Below are 19,966 nucleotides of genomic sequence, written 5' to 3' on the forward strand. Positions count from 1 at the left end.
GTTCAACTCCTTCTGTGTGAAAATGTAGTTCAAACTCTTATGGTTAGTGTATACATCGCAATGGTTTCCAATAAGATAATGTCTCCAAGTCTTCAACGCATGCACTACGACAGCCAACTCCAAGTCATGCGTGGCATAATTTAACTCATGCGGTTTCAGTTGTTGCGAGGCATACGAAACAACTCTTCCGTTCTGCATCAGTACTCCTCCAAGTCCTAAGCGAGAGGCGTCGCAATACACTTGGAAATCCTTGCGTATATCCGGCAGAATCAGTACTGGGGCGGTAGTCAGACGTTTATTTAACTCTTGAAAACTCGCTTCACATCCTTCCGTCCATTTAAATTTGGTATCCTTCTTCAATAGCTCTGTCATTGGCTTCGCAATCTTGGAAAAGTTCTCAATGAATCACCGGTAGTATCCTGCAAGTCCAAGAAAACTGCAGATCTCGCTAACTGATGTGGGTGCCAACCATTAAGTGACTGACTAAACCTTGGTGGGGTCTACTGCTATACCTTCTCTTGATATAACATGTCCAAGGAATCCAACTTCTTTCAACCAAAACTCACATTTGCTGAACTTGGCATACAACTGACACTACAAAAAAATACACTTCCGTGATGATACGTGTTTGTCACAGTAGGTCGCGTTTTCTGTCATGCATGTACATCCATGATGATTTTATGACAGAATCAAGATAGTCATACCTGTGCTATCGTAGAAGTGTTCCATGACATTACCAAAATTATCATCACGGAAGTGTCCACTTCCATGACGATAAATCGCGCGTCATAGAAGTGCTTTCGTCAAGGGTGACCGACACATGGCATCCACCGTAACGGAACACCATTAAGCTATCGGGTCGGGTTTTGGATCCGATAACCCGTTAACAGCCCCGACCAATGGGGATTTTCCACGTGTAAAATCATCATTGGCTGGAGGAAACACGTGTCGGCTCATCACTGGGACAGATGTCATCCACTCATTGGACAGAAGGCGCCTATGATACGCTGACACGTGGCACGGCCCAACAGAGTCCCATTCCTGTGAAAAGGCCGGCCCGTTTGACTTGGTCAAAAGGTGGCGGGCCATCCCATGGAAAGCTTGTTAATGGCCTGTTCGCATATAGCCCATTTACAGCCCGCTAACCCAAGGCCCGTTACGCCCTATTCGAATTAGGCCCAGTAGCGTCATCTGGGACATCCAATATGATTCCAGCCCGTTTTCACTTCTGGCCCATTTATGGCCCATGACGTCTTTTGGCCCATATGAGGCCCTATGTAACTCTTGGCCTATTAACGGCTCGTGGTGAAACTGGCCCGTAATGAACAGTGTATCACTTTACACCCATTAACGACCCGTGGTGAAACTGGCCCGTAAAGAACAGTGTATCACTTTATACCCATTAACGGCCCGTTATTCCGTTGGGCTGTTTCCAGCCCATGTTATCTTTCGGCCTTCTCAGAGCCCATTTATTCTTGGGCTATTTTCCAGCATTCGTTTACTTACGGCCCGTTACTGTCATTTTCTGCTTGTGGTCCAAATTCAGCCCGTGGTTACAGTCGGCCCGTTTGTGGTCCGTTAATACGTTGGGCCGTTTTCATAGCATCATCAAATACGGCCTATTAAAGATGGCCCGTTATGGTTGGCCCATGAACGGACGATTCCAACTCTAGCCCGTTTACGGCCAGAATGCGGTCTGTTTGGCCCATGTTTGGCCAATCGATCATACGGCCCGTATAAGGCCCATTGATGATACGACCCGTAGAAGGCCCACTGTTTCTACGGCCCGTAGAACGCCCACTGTTTCTACGGCCCATAGGAGGCCCAGTGTCACTACAATAAATATTAGCCCATGGTTATTGTGGCCTAGTTTTAAAAAATAGGTTATTACAGCCACTAGCAAACCACAGAAAAAGAACTGCACTAACTACAAGTAAACAAATAAACAAGACAACAAGGAAATAAATAAGCAAGCAACTTACACTAGGCTATCACGGCTATTACACATATTACATCCACTGGGCATCAAAGTTCGCCACCAGTGCAAATATAGGAAACACAACAACATATAAACGCCGCAGCAAAACAAGTCCAGAACTGAAACCACTTCAGAAGAGCTCAAGAAACAATATCCTGGGTACCCATAATGCTGGCAAGATGCTTAGCAAGCTTATTAACTTTCTCTTGTTTGGCGCTTAAGTCCTCCAGCGCTTGCTGTTGCACCAGAAAGTATGCATCTGAATTCTGTAGGGACTTCCTCAGTCCTTCGGCTTCCTGTCACATAACATCTGATCAATGTCTTTCATCTTGAAGTTGAGACTTAAGAAGGCGAACTGATTCAGGCAACGAGTTTGAAGAGCTGGTGCCAGCAATGGTAGCCAGTAACTCGAACACTACATCAAGACAGGACTTTGGGGTTGTCTCAGTGTCTTCAATATAGTTTTTATCAGCTTTCTTGGAGACCAACAGGGATGTCTCACTATCTTGAACCTTATCTGCATTACTTCCTTTACCATTGCATAACAGGGTACTCTTCTCCAATATTTTATCTGCATTCTAAAAGAGAAACAAACAAACACATCTTAGGTTTACAATGTAGTATATGAAACTCATTTTGGTAAACTAGTTTAGTAGTAAGGTGGATAGGATAACTGTAACACCCTCGATGCGGCTATATCTCCTACGTGTCGAAGCATGACTTAGAGGCATAACCGCATTGAAAGCAATGTCGCAAGTAAGGTAATCTTCACAACAACCCATGTAAATAGATAATAGGGGAAAAGGTACATAGTTGGCTTACACTCGCCACATCACACAAATACATGATTAACATTACAATCATCCAATACACTCATGGTCCGACTATGGTACCAAAATAAAAGATCAACCCCACATGCGACACGGACCCCGATCGCCCCAACTGGGCACCACTACTGATTATCTGGGAAAGACACATAGTAACAGCGAGAGTCTTCATCGAACTCCCACTTGAGCTCAAGCGCATCGTCTGGAATGGTATCATTGGTCCCTGCATCTAGTTTTGGAAGTAATCTGTGAGTCACGGGGACTCAACAATCTCGCACCCTCGCGATTAAGACTATTTAAGCTTATATGTAAGGCAAGGTAATATGTGGAGCTGCAGCAAGCGACTGGCATATATGGTGGCTAACCTGTTCGCAAAAGAGAGCGAGAAGAGAAGGCAAAAGCACGGTCGAACAACTATGATCAAGAAGTGATCCTAGAACAACCTACGTCAAGCATTACTCCAACACCGTGTTCACTTCCCGGACTCCGCCGATAAGAGACCATCACGGTTACACACGCGGTTGCTTCATTTTAGTTAAGTTAAGTTTCATGTTATCTACAACCGGACATTAACAAATTCCCATCTGCCCATAACCGCGGGCACGGCTTTTGAAAGTTCAAATCCCTGCAGGGGAGTCCCAACTTAGCCCATCACAAGCTCTCACGGTCAACGAAGGATATTCCTTCTCCCGAGACATTCCGATCAGGCTCGGCATCCCGGTTTTACAAGACATCCTCGACAATGGTAAAAAAAGTCCAGCAACACCACCCGAATGTGCCGACAAATCCCGATAGGAGCTGCACATATCTCGTTCTCAGGGCACACTCAGATGAACACTACGTACAACTACAACCAACCCTCAAGTTTCCCCGAGGTGGCGCTGCAAGTGGCTCTGTTTGGACCAACACTCAGAGGAGCACTGGCCCGGGGGGGTTTAAATAAGATGACCCTTGGGCTCCAGAAACCCAAGGGAAAAAGAGGCTAGGTGGCAAATGGTAAAGCCAAGGTTGGGCATTGCTTGAGGAGTTTTATTCAAGGCGAACTGTCAAGGGGTTCCCATTATAACCCAACCGCGTAAGGAACGCAAAATCCGGGAACATAACACCGATATGACGGAAACTAGGGTGGCAAGAGTGGAACAAAACACTAGGCAAAAGGCCGAGCCTTCCACCCTTTACCAAGTATATAGGTGCATTAAGATAACAAGATAATATAGTGATATCCCAATAATAAACAATGTTCCAACAAGGAACGATCTCCAATCTTCACCTGCAACTAGCAACGCTATAAGAGGGGCTGAGCAAAGCGGTAACATAGCCAATCAACGGTTTGCTAGGGCATGGTGGGTTAGAGGTTTGACATGGCAATTTGGGAGGCATGATAATCAAGTGGTAGGCATCGTAGCATAGGCATAGCAAAAGAGCGAGCATCTAGCAAGCAAAGATAGAAGTGATTTCGAGGGTATGATCATCTTGCCTGCAAAGTTGTTAGAGTTGACTTGATCCTCGTAAGCAAACTCAACGGGCTCCTCGTTAGCGAACTCATCTCCTGGCTCTACCCAAACAATATAAACAAGCAAAAGGAACACAATCAACCACGTGCAATGCTCAAACAAACATGATGCAAACATGGTATGCTATGCGGGATGCGGTATGTGATGCATATGCAAGATTTGACAAGGAATGATTGAACCTGGCCTCAACTTGAAAATCTAAGAGTTCCACTGCAAAGGTGAGGTGATTTTGGTTGAAATCGATATAAAGATCACCGGAATCGGATGCACGGTTTGGAAATGGCAAGCAAAACAAATATGGCACCGGTCTGCGATAATCAGCAAGTAGCCATCTAAAAGCATCAAGATAATTATTCTACAACACTCAAACATGACAACAAAATACATGGCAGTGATCCACTCATGATTCTTGGAAAAAGATGAACACTGAGCTACGGCCAATTCATCCATTAACAAGTTCAAACAAGCATGGCAAAAGTGCAAATGATAACAGGTTTCAGACTTAGTGAAATTAACACAAGTCTGGAATTTAACATCAGGTAACACACTTTAGAGCATGAAAACTACATGCTATAGGAACTTAACATGGTAAATCAAGGCATGGAATGAAGCTACTCAAAGCACTTAACAAAAGTCCCTTAGTGACCTTGAGCCAAAATGGATCACAAAATACAATTGCAAGCATGTGAACATGGCAAAAACATAATCAGATTACAGACTTAGTGAAAAACTGGAGCATGCAAATCAGTTAACAAGTAGGCATGTTCACGAGCTCGATGCACTCATTACAGAGCATGGCATGACGAACTAAGCATACACCCATCAAGAATACATGTCCTAGAAGCCATACATAGCAAGAACAACAACATAGCATGCACGGATCAATAACAACATCCTCGGCAAAATCGCTAACAAGTCAACAATCTGCCAGGATTCACGAAATAGCAAAAGTAGAGCTCGATAGACTCAAGCTAGGGTGCTCCATAAATGCAAACAAAGACATGGATGGATAGAGAACCACAATGTTAACAAATCATCCTTATTGATCATCCTCAAAAGAGGCACGGATCACTAGGAAACAACATGAACATATGGCATAGTGACAAAATCAGGACAAGGACTTAGAGAAATTCTAAGTCCCTGAAATCAGCATTACCGAATACGCTACTTTGCAAGCTTGTGCTAGTCACCACACATATCAAAAAAAATACATGGTAAGCACCTCTGTAAAGATGGCATGGCATATAACAAAACTCATGTAGAGCTCAGGAGCATATCATGCACTCATTAATCATGGAAAAAATGACAAATATCTATTTGATGAAACAGATCTGGCAATTATATCACATAGCCCTCTTCCAACAGCATTTCGGGCATCAAGATGAGCTCAAATGAAAATGATGCAATGAGATGAAATGATGTACTCGTTGAGCCGGACATTTTGATATGCTACACGCGCAAATCGGAGCTACGGATGCGGAGTTATAGCATGCCAAAGTATGCAAAATATCTAGGGTTTGGGGGGGAAAGTCAACTGAAACTTCTCAGATCTAGATCTGGCGCGGATTACGAGGTTCGTCGGCGCCGGAGTTACTGTTCACCGGAGTAAGGTCGCCGGCCGGAGACGAGGAAGAGGCAGGGAGGCGAGGTGGTGGCGCGGCCGGAGTCGAGGAAGAGGCGGCGGGGCGGTGGACATCAACGCCGGACGGCGAGGGAGCTCGCCGGAGTGCGGCTCCCGCCGGCGAGAGGAGTGGAGGCCGACGCGGAGCGCAGCGGCGGCGCGGGCGCGAGGCGCTGGCAGCGGAGGGCGGCGCGAGGAGATGGGCTCGGGGGGTCGCGCGCGGGCTCTCCCGGGCCGGGAGTGGAGGGAGGCGGCGGACGAACCATGTCGTGCCACGTGGCGGCGGCGGTGGATTCGGACGTGTCTGGCCGGACGGAAAAGTGTCCGGCAGCGCGTGGAGAGGGAGGGGACTAGGGTTTCATCCGGAGATTTTTGGAAGGGGATCTATATATAGGCATAGAGGGAGCTAGGAAGCTCCAAATGGAGCACGGTTTGCGGCCACGCGATCGTGATCGAACGACCGAGACGATGGAGAGGGTTTAGGTGGGTTTTGGGCCAAATTGGAGGGGTGTTGGGCTGCAACACAAACAAGGCCTTCTCGGTCCCTCGGTTAACCGTTGGAGTATCAAACGAAGTCCAAATGGTACGAAACTTGACAGGCGGTCTACCGGTAGTAAACCAAGGCCGCTTGACAAGTCTCGGTCCAATCCGGAAATGTTTAACCCCCACACATGAGAAGAGGTAGAAAGGGGCACCGGAGGAGATAGGAGCGCCGGAATGCAAAACGGACAACGAGGAAAATGCTCGGATGCATGAGACGAACACGTATGCAAATGCAATGCACATGATGACATGATAAGAGATGCATGACAAAGGCAACAACACACGGAGACAAAAACCCGAAACCGAGGAAATAAAATAACTTAGCGCCAGAAACGGCAAGAGTTGGGATACATATAAGGTAAATTACATCCGGCGTGTTACAACACTCCACCACTACGAAAGGATCTCGTCCCGAGATCTAGGACTGGAAAAACGTCGGATACTCAGAACAGAGGTGATCCTCGCGTTCCCAGGTGGCTTCATGGTTGGAATGGTGTGACCACTTGACTTTGAGGAATTTGATTGACTTATTGCGAGTCTTGCATTCAGTCTCTTCAAGAATAGCAACGGGGTGCTCACGATAAGAAAGGTCTTCTTGGAGATCAATGTCTTCGAAGTTGACGTTGCGGTCAGGGGTCTTGAAGCACTTGCGGAGCTGAGAGACATGGAACACGTCATGCACATTTGCAAAGTTGGAGGGAAGCTCGAGTTGATAGGCGAGATCGCGTCTCTTGCTGACGATCTTGAAAGGACCCACGTATCTAGGGGCAAGCTTCCCTTTGATACCGAAGCGACGAGTACCTTTCATTGGAGAGACGCGGAGGTAAACATGGTCTCCGATCTCGAAAGCCAAATCACGATTCTTACTATCATAGTAGCTCTTGTGGCGCGATTGCGCTGCTTTGAGGTTATCACGAATGACTTTGCACATTTCCTCTGCCTCAGTGATCAAGTAATTTCCAAGAAGTTGACGTTCACCGGTCTCTGACCAATTAAGAGGAGTACGACACTTCCTGCCATAGAGAATTTCAAATGGGGCCTTGCCCGAACTTGCTTGAAAGCTGTTGTTGTAGGAGAACTCGGCATATGGAAGACAATCTTCCCACTTCATACCGAAGGAGATAACGCAAGCCCTGAGCATATCTTCGAGAATCTGATTAACACACTCGACTTGACCGCTAGTTTGAGGATAAAAAGCTGTGCTGAAACGGATGTTGGTGCACATGGCCTTCTGAAAAGAACCCCAAAACTTGGAGGTAAAGATGCTGCCACGGTCTGAAGAGATCAACTATGGAATGCCGTGCAGAGAGACAATCCAAGAGGTATACAGCTCCGCCAATTGAGCTGCAGCGATAGACTCTTTGATAGGCAGGAAATGAGCCACTTTAGTGAGTTTGTCGATGACAACGAATATAGCATCATTGTCACGCTTGGACTTTGGAAAACCCATCACGAAGTCCATCTCAATGTGGTCAAACTTCCATTCTGGAATGGCAAGAGGTTGGAGGAGACCAGCTGGTCGTTGGTGTTCTGCGTTCACTCTTCTGCAGACATCACATTCATTCACGAACTGAGCAATCTCGCGCTTCATTCGAGTCCACCAATAAGCCTGCGTGAGGTCCTGGTACATCTTTGTACTCCCAGGGTGGATGGAGAGGAGAGAATTGTGAGCCTCATTCATAATGACTTTACGAAGGTCACCTTTAGGCACAACAATGCGATCCTCGAAGAAGAGAGTATCCTTGTCATCAAGGCGATAGCACTTGTACTTGGGTTGACTCTTGGCAATCTCAATCTTCACCTTCTTCACCATAGCATCAAGAAGTTGAGCCTCGCGAATCTGATCTTCCAAAGTAGGAGAGACTTGAAGGTTGGCGAGGAAACCTTGAGGAACAACTTGCAGATTGAGTTTGTGGAAAGCTTCACAAAGCTCGGGTTGGTAAGGCTTGAGAATCAAACTGTTGCAGTAAGCCTTCCTCCTCAATGCGTTAGCAATTACATTGGCCTTGCCTGGAGTATATTCGATGCTCGGATTATACTCTTGAATCATTTCGACCCAACGAGTCTGTCTGAGGTTGAGATTAGGCTGAGTGAAGATGTACTTGAGACTCTTGTGGTCAGTGAAGATGTCCACTTTTCTTCCCAATAAGAGATGTCTCCAAGTCAAAAGAGCATGCACAACTGCCGCCAACTCGAGGTCGTGAGTGGGGTAGTTCTTCTCGTTGGGATTCAACTGGCGAGAGGTATAAGCCACAACTTTCTTCTCTTGCATCAACACTGCACCAAGGCCTTGAAGAGAGGCATCACAGAAGACCTCGAACGGTTTGGATTCATCAGGAGGAGTCAGAACTGGAGCAGTGACTAATTTCTCTTTCAGGGTGTTGAAAGCGATGTCACATTCTGAGACCAAACGTACTTCACGTGCTTCTGGAGAAGGTTGGAAAGAGGCTTCGCGATCTTTGAAAAGTTCTCAACGAACCTTCAACAATAGCTTGCGAGACCAAGGAAGCTGCGGAGTTGCTTCACGTTCTGAGGTGGTTCCCAATTCACAATTGCAGACACCTTCTCAGGATTCACCGCTATGCCCTTGGCAGAGATGATATGCCCAATATAGAGAACCTCATCGAGCCAAAACTCGCACTTTGAGAACTTGGCATAGAATTGATGTTCTCTGAGCTTATCGAGCACCAAACGCAAGTGCTTGGCATGATCTTCCTTGTTCTTGGAAAAGACCAAAATGTCATCGAGGTAGACCAAGATGAAGTCATTTGTGTAGGCGTTGAAGATGAAGTTCATCATGCGAGAGAAAGTCAGAGGAGCGTTGATGAGGCCAAAAGACATGACAGTGTATTCATATGAACCATAGCTTGTTCTGAATGCTGTCTTGGGGATATCTTGCTCACGGATTCGAATCTGGTGATAGCCCATACGGAGATCAAGCTTGGAGAATACTTGAGCACCTTTGAGTTGTTCAAATAACTCGTTGATGTTGGGAAGTGGGTACTTGTTCTTTATAGTCTTCTTGTTCAATGGACGGTAGTCAACACAAAGTCGGTCCGTTCCATCCGTCTTCTTCACAAAAAGAACTCCACAACCCCACGGAGAAGAGCTAGGTCGGATGAGACCCATACGCTCTTGAATATCGAGTTGCTTCTTCAGCTCCTTCAACTCTTCAGGTCCAAGCTTGTAAGGGCGTTTGCAAACAGGTTCCGTGCCAGGCTCAAGATCGATGACGAATTCAACTGGCCGGTGCGGAGGCATTCCTGGAAGCTCTTCTGGAAAGACGTCTTGATATTCGCAAACGACCAGAATTTGAGAGATGGCATCCAGTTCACCATTCTCATTGAGAGAAAACAGACGGATGGTATCATCATGAGCGGCAAAGACAATTACATCCTCAGATGAATGAGTCAATTGAATCTGCCTGGCAGCACAATCAAGATGAGCCTTGTGCTTAGAAAGCCAATCCATTCCAAGAATAAGATCGATATCCGAGTTACCAAGAACCACTGGAGAGGACATAAACTTGTAGTCGCCCAACATGATAGAGACATCCGGGACGCAGTTGTTAGAAGTCATTTGCTTTCTCGGGGACACAATCTTCAACGGGAAAGGAATCCTTTCGGTCACAAAATCATGCTTGGCAACAAATGGTCTTGAAATAAAAGAAAGCGATGCACCAGTGTCAAAAAGAACTTTTGCAGGAACATCGTTAACAGGAAGGTTACCCATGATGACATCTGGCGAGTCGTCTGCCTGAGCTGCGTTCAACAAGTTGACCTTGGCGTGCTTGGGGTTATGCTTGACCACAGCTATACTTGCCGATCTCACAGGAGGAGGAGGAGGGAGATGCCTCTGATTGAAGCATTTGTTGGCATAGTGACCCTTCTGTTGGCACTTGTTGCACGTGACCTCCGAGAGCGGACGGTGATACGGAGCACTTGATCTTGGAGCTTGAGACGAAGTCTTGTTCTGAAAGCCAGGGTTGGGTGGGTGGGAAGATCCACTGCCACCTTTGCTCTTCTGATGATAAGGCTGACGGAACGGAGGAGGAGGAAGCCAATACTTCTGCTGCTTAGCCACTTGAGTTGAGGAAGAAGGAGTTGCATCTCTGACTCTCTTCTTGGAAGCATCGCACTTCAGTTGAGCAGTTTCTTGCTTCATTGCCATGTTGTAAAACTCATCGTACCTCTTGGGCTCAAAGAGAACGAGAGCTAGCTGGATTTCTTCTCTGAGACCACCCCTGAACTGGTATATCATGCTCTTCTCGTCAGGGACGTCTTGCTTAGCAAAACGGGCGAGCTTCTGAAACATCTTGTTGTACTCATAGACAGACATAGAGCCTTGCTTCAGGTTGCGGAATTCCTCACGCTTGCTTTCAACCACGCTCTGAGGAATATGATGAGCTTTGAAGTCTTGACGGAATTCATCCCAGGTGATCACACGGCCTCCTCTGGAATCTTTGTACTGCTGAAACCATTCTGCAGCTTGGTCTTGGAGTTGGAAGGAGGCGAACTTTAAAAAGTCCTCAGGCCTGACGTTACTGCACTCGAAATGCTTGCATATGTCCACGAGCCAATCATCAGCGTTTGTTGCCTCAACACAATTGCTGAAGGTCTTTGGCTGGTTAGCAAGGAACTTGTTGAGTGTAGCAAACTGATTCTGATTGTTGCCTTGGCCCTGGTTCCCTTGATTGCGCTCTTGAAGAAGTTGCATGATCAGCTGCATGTTTGCATTGGTAGCGACCATCACAGCTTGCCATGCCTCCGTAGGTGGAGGTGGTGGTGGTAGATCAGGATTCGGAGTCGTGCGCGTTGGAGGATCCATCCTGAAGAGGTTGACATCCATTAGGACATTGACAGACAAATATCGAAGCTGAATCAAACGAGTTGAAATTGCAACATATAGTCTTCACATCCGAACAAAATGAACGAATGCATTCCAATTGAAATGGTCACATATCCATAAATTGAGACAAACATATATCTATGTAGTATGGTCACTGTATGGTCTATATCATTCTAGTTTATGTTGCCAAATCAAGATAGATACAGTTCGAATCATATCTATTTAAGACAAAGCAGCATAGACAGAATATAAGTGTGGGAAACTACACAGCAATAACAACACTTGTAATGTGCATGGCATGAGAACATAACTGTTTATTCAATTGAAACTAAAATCAACATAGAGCAAGTTACAACAGCAAACAGCCAAACACGTTGAAGAAACAGGTTTAAAACATACCTGTTGCGCCATTGGAGTTTCAATTGCATCCTTCAAATTTGAAATTAGTTGGTATCAGTAAATACAGTGATGCAAGAGCAAAGTAGTATGAACCATAGCTATGGAACCTGACCTGAGAACAATTCTTCTTCTGCTTTAAGCGTTGACTTCGGGTTCGGAGTGGTGGTCCTCGTGATTTGGGCACTGTAGTTGCCTTACTAGCTGCTCGTGTTTGGGTGCTCTATGGTGGAGACGGTGCTGTGTCAACGGGAACTAGGTGTCTATCTGCTGGGGTTGGGGTTAGAAGGGGTGTAGCTGGTTCTCTATCCAACTGGGTAGGGGTACAATCTGCATGAGTGTGGGTTATGTGTGGTGGGGCTAGTTCTTGGGCAAGTACAACCGTGGTTCTATCTACATCGACAGGTAGCACGGTCTTTTCTGAAGACCGTGTTTTTACTCCCATAGATACTGCCATCACTCCCTCCAATTGAAATGGCTGATAAACAAGAAATCTAATTGAATGTACAGACATTGTAAGATAGACAGGTGCAATGGATAGTAGGGAAGAAAACAGGGCATGAAATAATTCACATTTATGTTGTCTAAACAAATAGAATAGCAGGACATAATTTCACATATATGATGGCTAATTAAACAGGATAGCATGACACAATTTCACATGTATGATGGCTAACTAAACAGGATAGAATGACATACTTCAAAATATGATGACTATGTAAACAGGATGACATGATATAACTATACGATGTGTCTATTAAAGTGGTTGGCATGCCATAAATCACAAACATGTCGTCGATGGAAACATGATGGCATGATATAATTCACGGATAGAATGACATAATTTAAAATATGATGACTATGTAAACATGATGAGATGATATAACTATATTATGTCTTTAGAAAATGGGTTGGCATGCCATAATTCAGATACATGCTGTCTATGTAAACATCATGGCATGACATAATTCAAATATATGATTTATATACTAAGGAAGTGAGTAGAGGGCAATCGCATATATGATGTGTCAACTAAGGAGATGGCATTCAATATTGTGTATATGATGTAAAAACTAAGCATTGCAATACAACATATGCATTATATGAGTAATATAACCCTACCAAGTTTCAGCATACACCTCAGGGGGATACTAGGACTGGTCATCTGCCTCTGAATCCTCCTTTGAAGAGCTATCTGTAACCAGCAAGATATCTGCTTCAGGGGGTAGCATTGTCTGCTCTGAAGACCTTGTTTTCCCTCCAGATTTCTCCATCACCAATTGAAATGGCTGATGCACAGGAAGAGCAGTTGAATATACAAACATTGTCGACAAAAGCAATGAGAAATACAAAAAAAGGATGGCATGATATAATTCACATATATAACGCTTGCCTAAACAGCATGGCATTGCATAATTCACATACATAATGCCTTGCAACAAGATAACATTGCATAATTCACATATATAATGTCTTGCAACAAGATGGCATTGCATAATTCACATATATGGTAATTAGACACTAAACAGGTGGCATTCACACAAAGCATGTCTAAACTAAGCAAATGACATAGCAATGCAAGATACCATACGCATGATATGAGCAACATAACCCTGCCAAGTTAGGGCATGCACCTCAGGGGGGGGGGGGGGAATATGACTGGTCATCTATCTCTGAATCCTCCTCTGAGGAGCTATCGGTAACCAGCAAGACATGCACTTCGTTAGATAACATTGTCTGCTCTGAAGACCATGTTTCCACTTCAGATTTTTCCATGACCGTGCCGAATGGCTGATGCACAGGAAGAGTAATTGAATGTACTAAAATTGTTGACAAATTTAACACATAATAAAAAATGATGGCATGATATAATTCACATATAAGATGACTGGCTAACCAGGGTGGCATTGCAAAATTCACATATATGATGCCTGGCTAGACAAGACGGCATTGCATGATTCACATATACGATAAAGAAACTAAACAGATGGCATTGACACAAAGCATGTGTAAACTAAGCAGATGACATCTTTAATGTATACAGTAAGCAATGCAAGGCACCATATGCATGATATTACCAACATCAGCATGCCAAGTTAGAGCGAAGACCTTATGGGGTAAATAGGAGTGGTCTTCTCCTTCTGAATCCCCCTCAAAACAATTATCTTCCTCTTGATTACGATCCGAAATGGGTGGATGGGGGGGGGGCTGCCTTTGCGCCCACCATGGAACAACGTCTGCATGAAATTTTATTGCCATGCAAGGCTCGTCTCTTTTGCTCTACATGATCAGTTCCATTGTGTACAATAACTGGCATGCATAGGAATAAAACATAGTGAGATTATGTAAGGAGTGCATGCACAAATCCAGAGTGATGGTAGCAAACTGTGGATAGACCCAAAACCAATGATAGCAGGCAGATAATAGCTTTAGTTAAAAAATACAGATAATGGCTCCTTTAATGTTTGTTTGCACCCAACATGAAACTCATAGTAGACACCGGAGATTAACCAGATAGTAGACATATAGTACTGATTGTTGCCCCAATATGTACCCCACAACCATTTAAAAACTCAAGTTTCAGCATTAGTTTGGACCTGACTCGGAGTCTAATAGGTGAACACGACGATAATGTAGCATGTCATCATATTAAGCGACGCATAACGTAAGCAGACACGGAAGAGTGCGACCTCTCTGGCAGACCCGTGTAGTCCTCAAGGTCATCTGCTCAGTTGATGATGGTAATGCAGTTGCCGTGGCTGCCGGCGGCAGGGAAGAAGATCTGAGGCGGCGAAAGACAGTCTGGAGAGCGGATCCCTGCTGTGGTGAACCCTTCCGTCATTGGAGCAGCTGAGCTGGGGTGGAACACAGTGCAGTAGGAGCAAGACAAACCACACAAGGTTTTATTTGACACATATCTGTAACAGAAGTAATTGAGTAAGGGCTTGTTTGAATTTGAGGATTCTAACAATGCAGGGATAGGAAATAGACAGGAATAGGATAGGAATGCACGTGCAAAACAGAGAATTTAAAAACACACGATTTCTGCCAATCTGGGTGTTTGATTCACAACAATTGGAAGATCACAGGATGCAAAAAAGCATGGTGAGATTAAGTCAAACCACAAGAAAATGTACGGTTATAATGCTATTATGCTACTATCTCTTAGTCTTGTGCTTGATGAATAGGAATATGAAAAGGAGGAGAAGTGGAAATTAGAATTCATACGGTTTTTCTTTCAAGGAGACACTAAAGGAACAAATCCTACAGTTTTCCTTTGCTCCATTCCTTTGCACCAAATTCATGAAAAGTAGTACCATAGGAAACTTTCCAATTCCTATGTTTTTCATTCACTTTTCCTGTCAAGCACTGGCGATTCTAGTAGGTGATACGTCTCCAACGTATCTATAATTTTTGATTGCTCCATGCTATATTATCTACTGTTTTGGACTATATTGGGCTTTATTTTCCACTTTTATATTATTTTTGGGACTAACCTATTAACCGAAGGCCCAGCCCAGAATTGCTGTTTTTTGCCTATTTTAGTGTTTCGAAGAAACAGAATATCAAACAGAGTCCAAACGGAATGAAACCTTCGAGAACGTGATTTTCTCGCCGAACGTGATCCAGGAGACTTGGACCCTACTCCAAGGAGTCAAAGAGGAGGTCACGAGGGTGGGGGGCGCCCCCCCCTAGGGCGCGCCCCCTGCCTCATGGGCCCCTCGATGCTCCACCGACGTACTCCTTCCTCCTATATATACCTACGTACCCCCAAACGAACAGATACGGAGCCAAAAACCTAATTCCACCGCCGGAACTTTCTGTATCCACGAGATCCCATCTTGGGGCCTGTTCCGAAGCTCCGCCGGAAGAGGGCTGTCATCACGAAGGGCTTCTACATCATCATAGCCTCTCCGATGAAGTGTGAGTAGTTTACCTCAGACCTTCGGGTCCATAGTTAGTAGCTAGATGGCTTCTTCTCTCTTTTTGGATCTCAATACAAAGTTCTCCTCTCTTGTGGAGATCTATTCGATGTAATCTTGTTTTTGCGGTGTGTTTGTTGAGACCGATGAATTGTGGGTTTATGATCAAGTCTATCTATGAATAATATTTGAATCTTCTCTGAATTCTTTTATGTATGATTGGTTATCTTTGCAAGTCTCTTCGAATTATCCGTTTGGTTTGGCCAACTAGACTGGTAGTTCTTGCCATGGGAGAATTGCTTAGCTTTGGGTTTGATCTTGCAGTGTCCTTTTCCAGTGACAGAAGGGGCAGCAAGGCATGTATTGCATCATTGCCGTCGAGGATAACAAGATGGGGTTTATTTCATATTGCATGAATTTATATCTCTACATCATGTCATCTTGCTTAAGGTGTTACTCTGTTTTTAGCTTAATACTCTAGATGCATGCTGGATAGCGGTCGATGAGTGGAGTAATAGTAGTAGATGCAGAATCGTTTTGGTCTACTTGTCACGGACGTGATGCCTATATACATGATCATGCCTAGATATTCTCATAACTATGCTCAATTCTGTCAATTGCTCAACAGTAATTTTTTCACCCACCGTAGAATACTTATGCTCTTGAGAGAAGCCACTAGTGAAACCTATGGCCCCCGGGTCTATTCTCATCATATCAATCTCCATCACTTTAATCTTGCTTTGCTTTTTCACTTTGCCTTTACTTTCTTACTTTGCATCTTTATACCAAAAATATTATATCTACCAGATCTCACCCTCGTAAGTGACTGTGATGGGATTGACAACCCCTAATCGCGTTGGTTGCGAGTAGCTATCGTTTTGTGTAGGTACGAGGGACTTGAGCGTGGCCTCCTACTGGATTGATACCTTGGTTCTAAAAAACTGAGGGAATTACTTACGCTACTTTGCTGCATCATCCCTTCCTCTTCGGGGAAAACCAACGCAAGCTCAAGACGTAGCAAGAAGGATTTCTGGCACCGTTGCCGGGGAGTCTACGCAAAAAGTCAACATACCAAGTACCCATCACAATCCCTATCTCTCGCATTACATTATTTGCCATTTGCCTCTTGTTTTCCTCTCCCCTAATTCACCCTTGCCGTTTTATTCGCCCTCTCTCTCTATCCTCCCTCTCTATTTGCCTCTTTTGCCCGTTTGCTCTTGTTTGCTTGTGTGCTAGTTTGCTTGCTTGTCGCGATGGCTCAAGATAATACTAAATTGTGTGACTTCACCAATACCAACAACAATGATTTTATTAGCACTCTGATTGCTCCTCTTACCGATGCTGAATCTTATGAAATTAATACTACTTTGTTGAATCTTGTTATGAAAGATCAATTCGCCGGCCTTCCTAGTGAAGATGCCGCTACTCATCTGAATAGCTTCGTTGATTTATGTGATATGCAAAAGAAAAAAGATGTCGATAATGATGTCGTTAAATTGAAGCTATTTCCTTTTTCGCTTAGAGATCATGCTAAAGCTTGGTTTTTGTCTTTGCCTAAAAATAATATTGATTCTTGGAACAAGTGCAAAGATGCTTTTATCTCTAAGTATTTCCCTCCCGCTAAGATCATCTCTCTTAGAAACGATATTATGAACTTTAAGCAACTTGATCATGAACATGTTGCACAAGCTTGGGAGAGAATGAAATTAATGATACGTAATTGCCCTACTCATGGTTTGAATTTGTGGATGATTATACAAAATTTTTATGCCGGATTGAATTTTGCTTCTAGAAATCTTTTAGATTCGGCCGCGGGAGGCACTTTTATGGAAATCACTTTAGGAGATGCTACTAAACTCCTAGATAATATTATGGTCAATTATTCTCAATGGCATACTGAAAGATCTTCTAATAAAAAAGTGCATGCGATAGAAGAAATCAATGTTTTGAGTGGAAAGATGGATGAACTTATGAAATTATTTGCTACTAAGAGTGTTTCTTCTGATCCTAATGATATGCCTTTGTCTACTTTGATTGAGAATAACAATGAATCTATGGATGTGAATTTTGTTGGTAGGAATAATTTTGGTAACAACGCTTATAGAGGGAATTTTAACCCTAGGCCATACCCTAGTAATCCTTCTAATAATTATGGGAATTCCTACAACAACTCTAATGGAAATTATAATAAGATGCCCTCTGAATTTGGGAATAGTGTTAAAGAGTTTATGAATTCACAAAAGAATTTTAATGCTTTGCTTGAAGAGAAATTGCTTAAAGTTGATGATTTGGCTAGAAACGTTGATAGAATTTCTCTTGAGATTGATTCTTTAAATATTAGATCTATTCCTCCTAAGCATGATATCAATGAGTCTCTCAAAGCCATGAGAATTTCCATTGATGAGTGCAAGGAAAGAACCTCTAGGATGCGTGCTTCCAAAGATGCCTTTATTAAAGCGTGTTCTTCCAATTCCTATGAAAATCAAGATGAAGATCTAAAATTTATTGATGTGTCACCTATTAAATCTTTGTTTTGCAATATGAATCTTGATGAAACTGAATATGATCTTCCTTTACCTAGAAGGCGTTCTAAAAATTCGGAGTATTTAGATCTTTATGATGAAATTGATGAAAGTGGGATTGAAAGAAATAAAAATCTAGATGTTGATAAACCCACTATATTGGATTTCAAGGAATTTAATTATGAAAGTTGCTCTTTAATTGATTGTATTTCCTTGTTGCAATCCGTGCTAAATTCTCCACATGCTTATAGTCAACATAAAGCCTTCACCGAACATATTGTTGATGCCTTGATGCAATCTTATGAAGAAAAACTTGAGTTGAAAGTTTCTATCCCTAGGAAACTCTATGATGAGTGGGAACCAACTATTAAAATTAAAATTAAAGATCATGAGTTTTATGCTTTGTCCGATTTGGGTGCTAGTGTCTCTACTATTCCCAAGACTTTGTGTGATTTGCTAGATTTATGTAATTTTGATGATTGCTCTCTAAACTTGCATCTTGCGGATTCCACTATTAAGAAACCTATGGGAAGGATTAATGATGTTCTTATTTTTGCAAATAGAAATTATGTGCCCGTAGATTTCATTGTTCTTGATATAGATTGCAATCCTTCTTGTCCTATTATTCTTGGTAGACCTTTCCTTAGAACGGTTGGTGCGATTATTGATATGAAGGAAGGGAATATTATATTTCAATTTCCATTAAAAAAGGGCATGGAACACTTTCCAAGAAAGAAAATAAAATTACCATATGAAACTATCATGAGAGCCACTTATGGATTGCCTACCAAAGATGGAAATACCTAGATCTATCCTCGCTTTTATGCCTAGCTAGGGGCGTTAAACGATAGCGCTTGTTGGGAGGCAACCCAATTTTATTTTTATTCCTTGATTTTTGATCCTGCTTAGTAATAAATAAATTCTTTAGACCCTGTTTTGGTTGTGTTTTTTGTGTTTAATTAGTGTTTGTGCCAAGTAGAACCGTCGGGAAGACTTGGGGAAAGTCTTGTTGAACTTGCTGTAAAAAACAGAAACTTTAGCGCTCACGAGAACTGCTTTCATTTTTATTTGAAGAGTGATATTTAGTTAATTCTTTTTTAAGATGATTAATAGATAAATTACTCACGTCCAGAAATTTATTTTTAGAATTTTTGGGGTTCCAGATCTTGCGCTAGCTACAGATTACTACAGACGGTTCTGTTTTTGACAGATTCTGTTTTTCGTGTGTTGTTTGCTTATTTTGACGAATCTATGGTTAGTAAAATAGTTTATAATCCATAGAGAAGTTGGAATACAGTAGGTTTAACACCAATATAAATAAAAAATGAGTTCATTACAGTACCTTGAAGTGGTCTTTTGTTTCTTTCGCTAACGGAGCTCACAAGTTTTCTACTTTAAGTTTTGTGTTGTGAAGTTTTCAAGTTTTGGGTGAATTCTCTTGATGGATTATGGAACAAGGAGTGGCAAGAGCCTAAGCTTGGGGATGCCCATGGCACCCCCAAGATAATCAAAGGAAACCAAAAAGTCAAAGCTTGGGGATGCCCCGGAAGGCATCCCCTCTTTCGTCCACTTTCATCGGTAATTTACTTGGAGCTATATTTGTATTCACCAACATGATATGTGTTTTGCTTGGAGCGTCCTGTATTATTTGTGTCTTTGTGCTTTAGTATGCCACAATCATCCTTGCTGTACACACCTTTGGAGAGATCCATACATGAATTAAAATTTGATAGAATACTCTATGTGCTTCACTTATATCTTTTGAGCTATGTAGTTTTGCTCTATGTGCTTCAC

The sequence above is a fragment of the Triticum urartu genome, chromosome 3A (genome assembly GCF_056163025.1).
Source record: "Triticum urartu cultivar PI428250 chromosome 3A, HENAU_Tu73, whole genome shotgun sequence".
In the NCBI taxonomy this organism is placed as follows: Eukaryota; Viridiplantae; Streptophyta; class Magnoliopsida; order Poales; family Poaceae; genus Triticum; species Triticum urartu.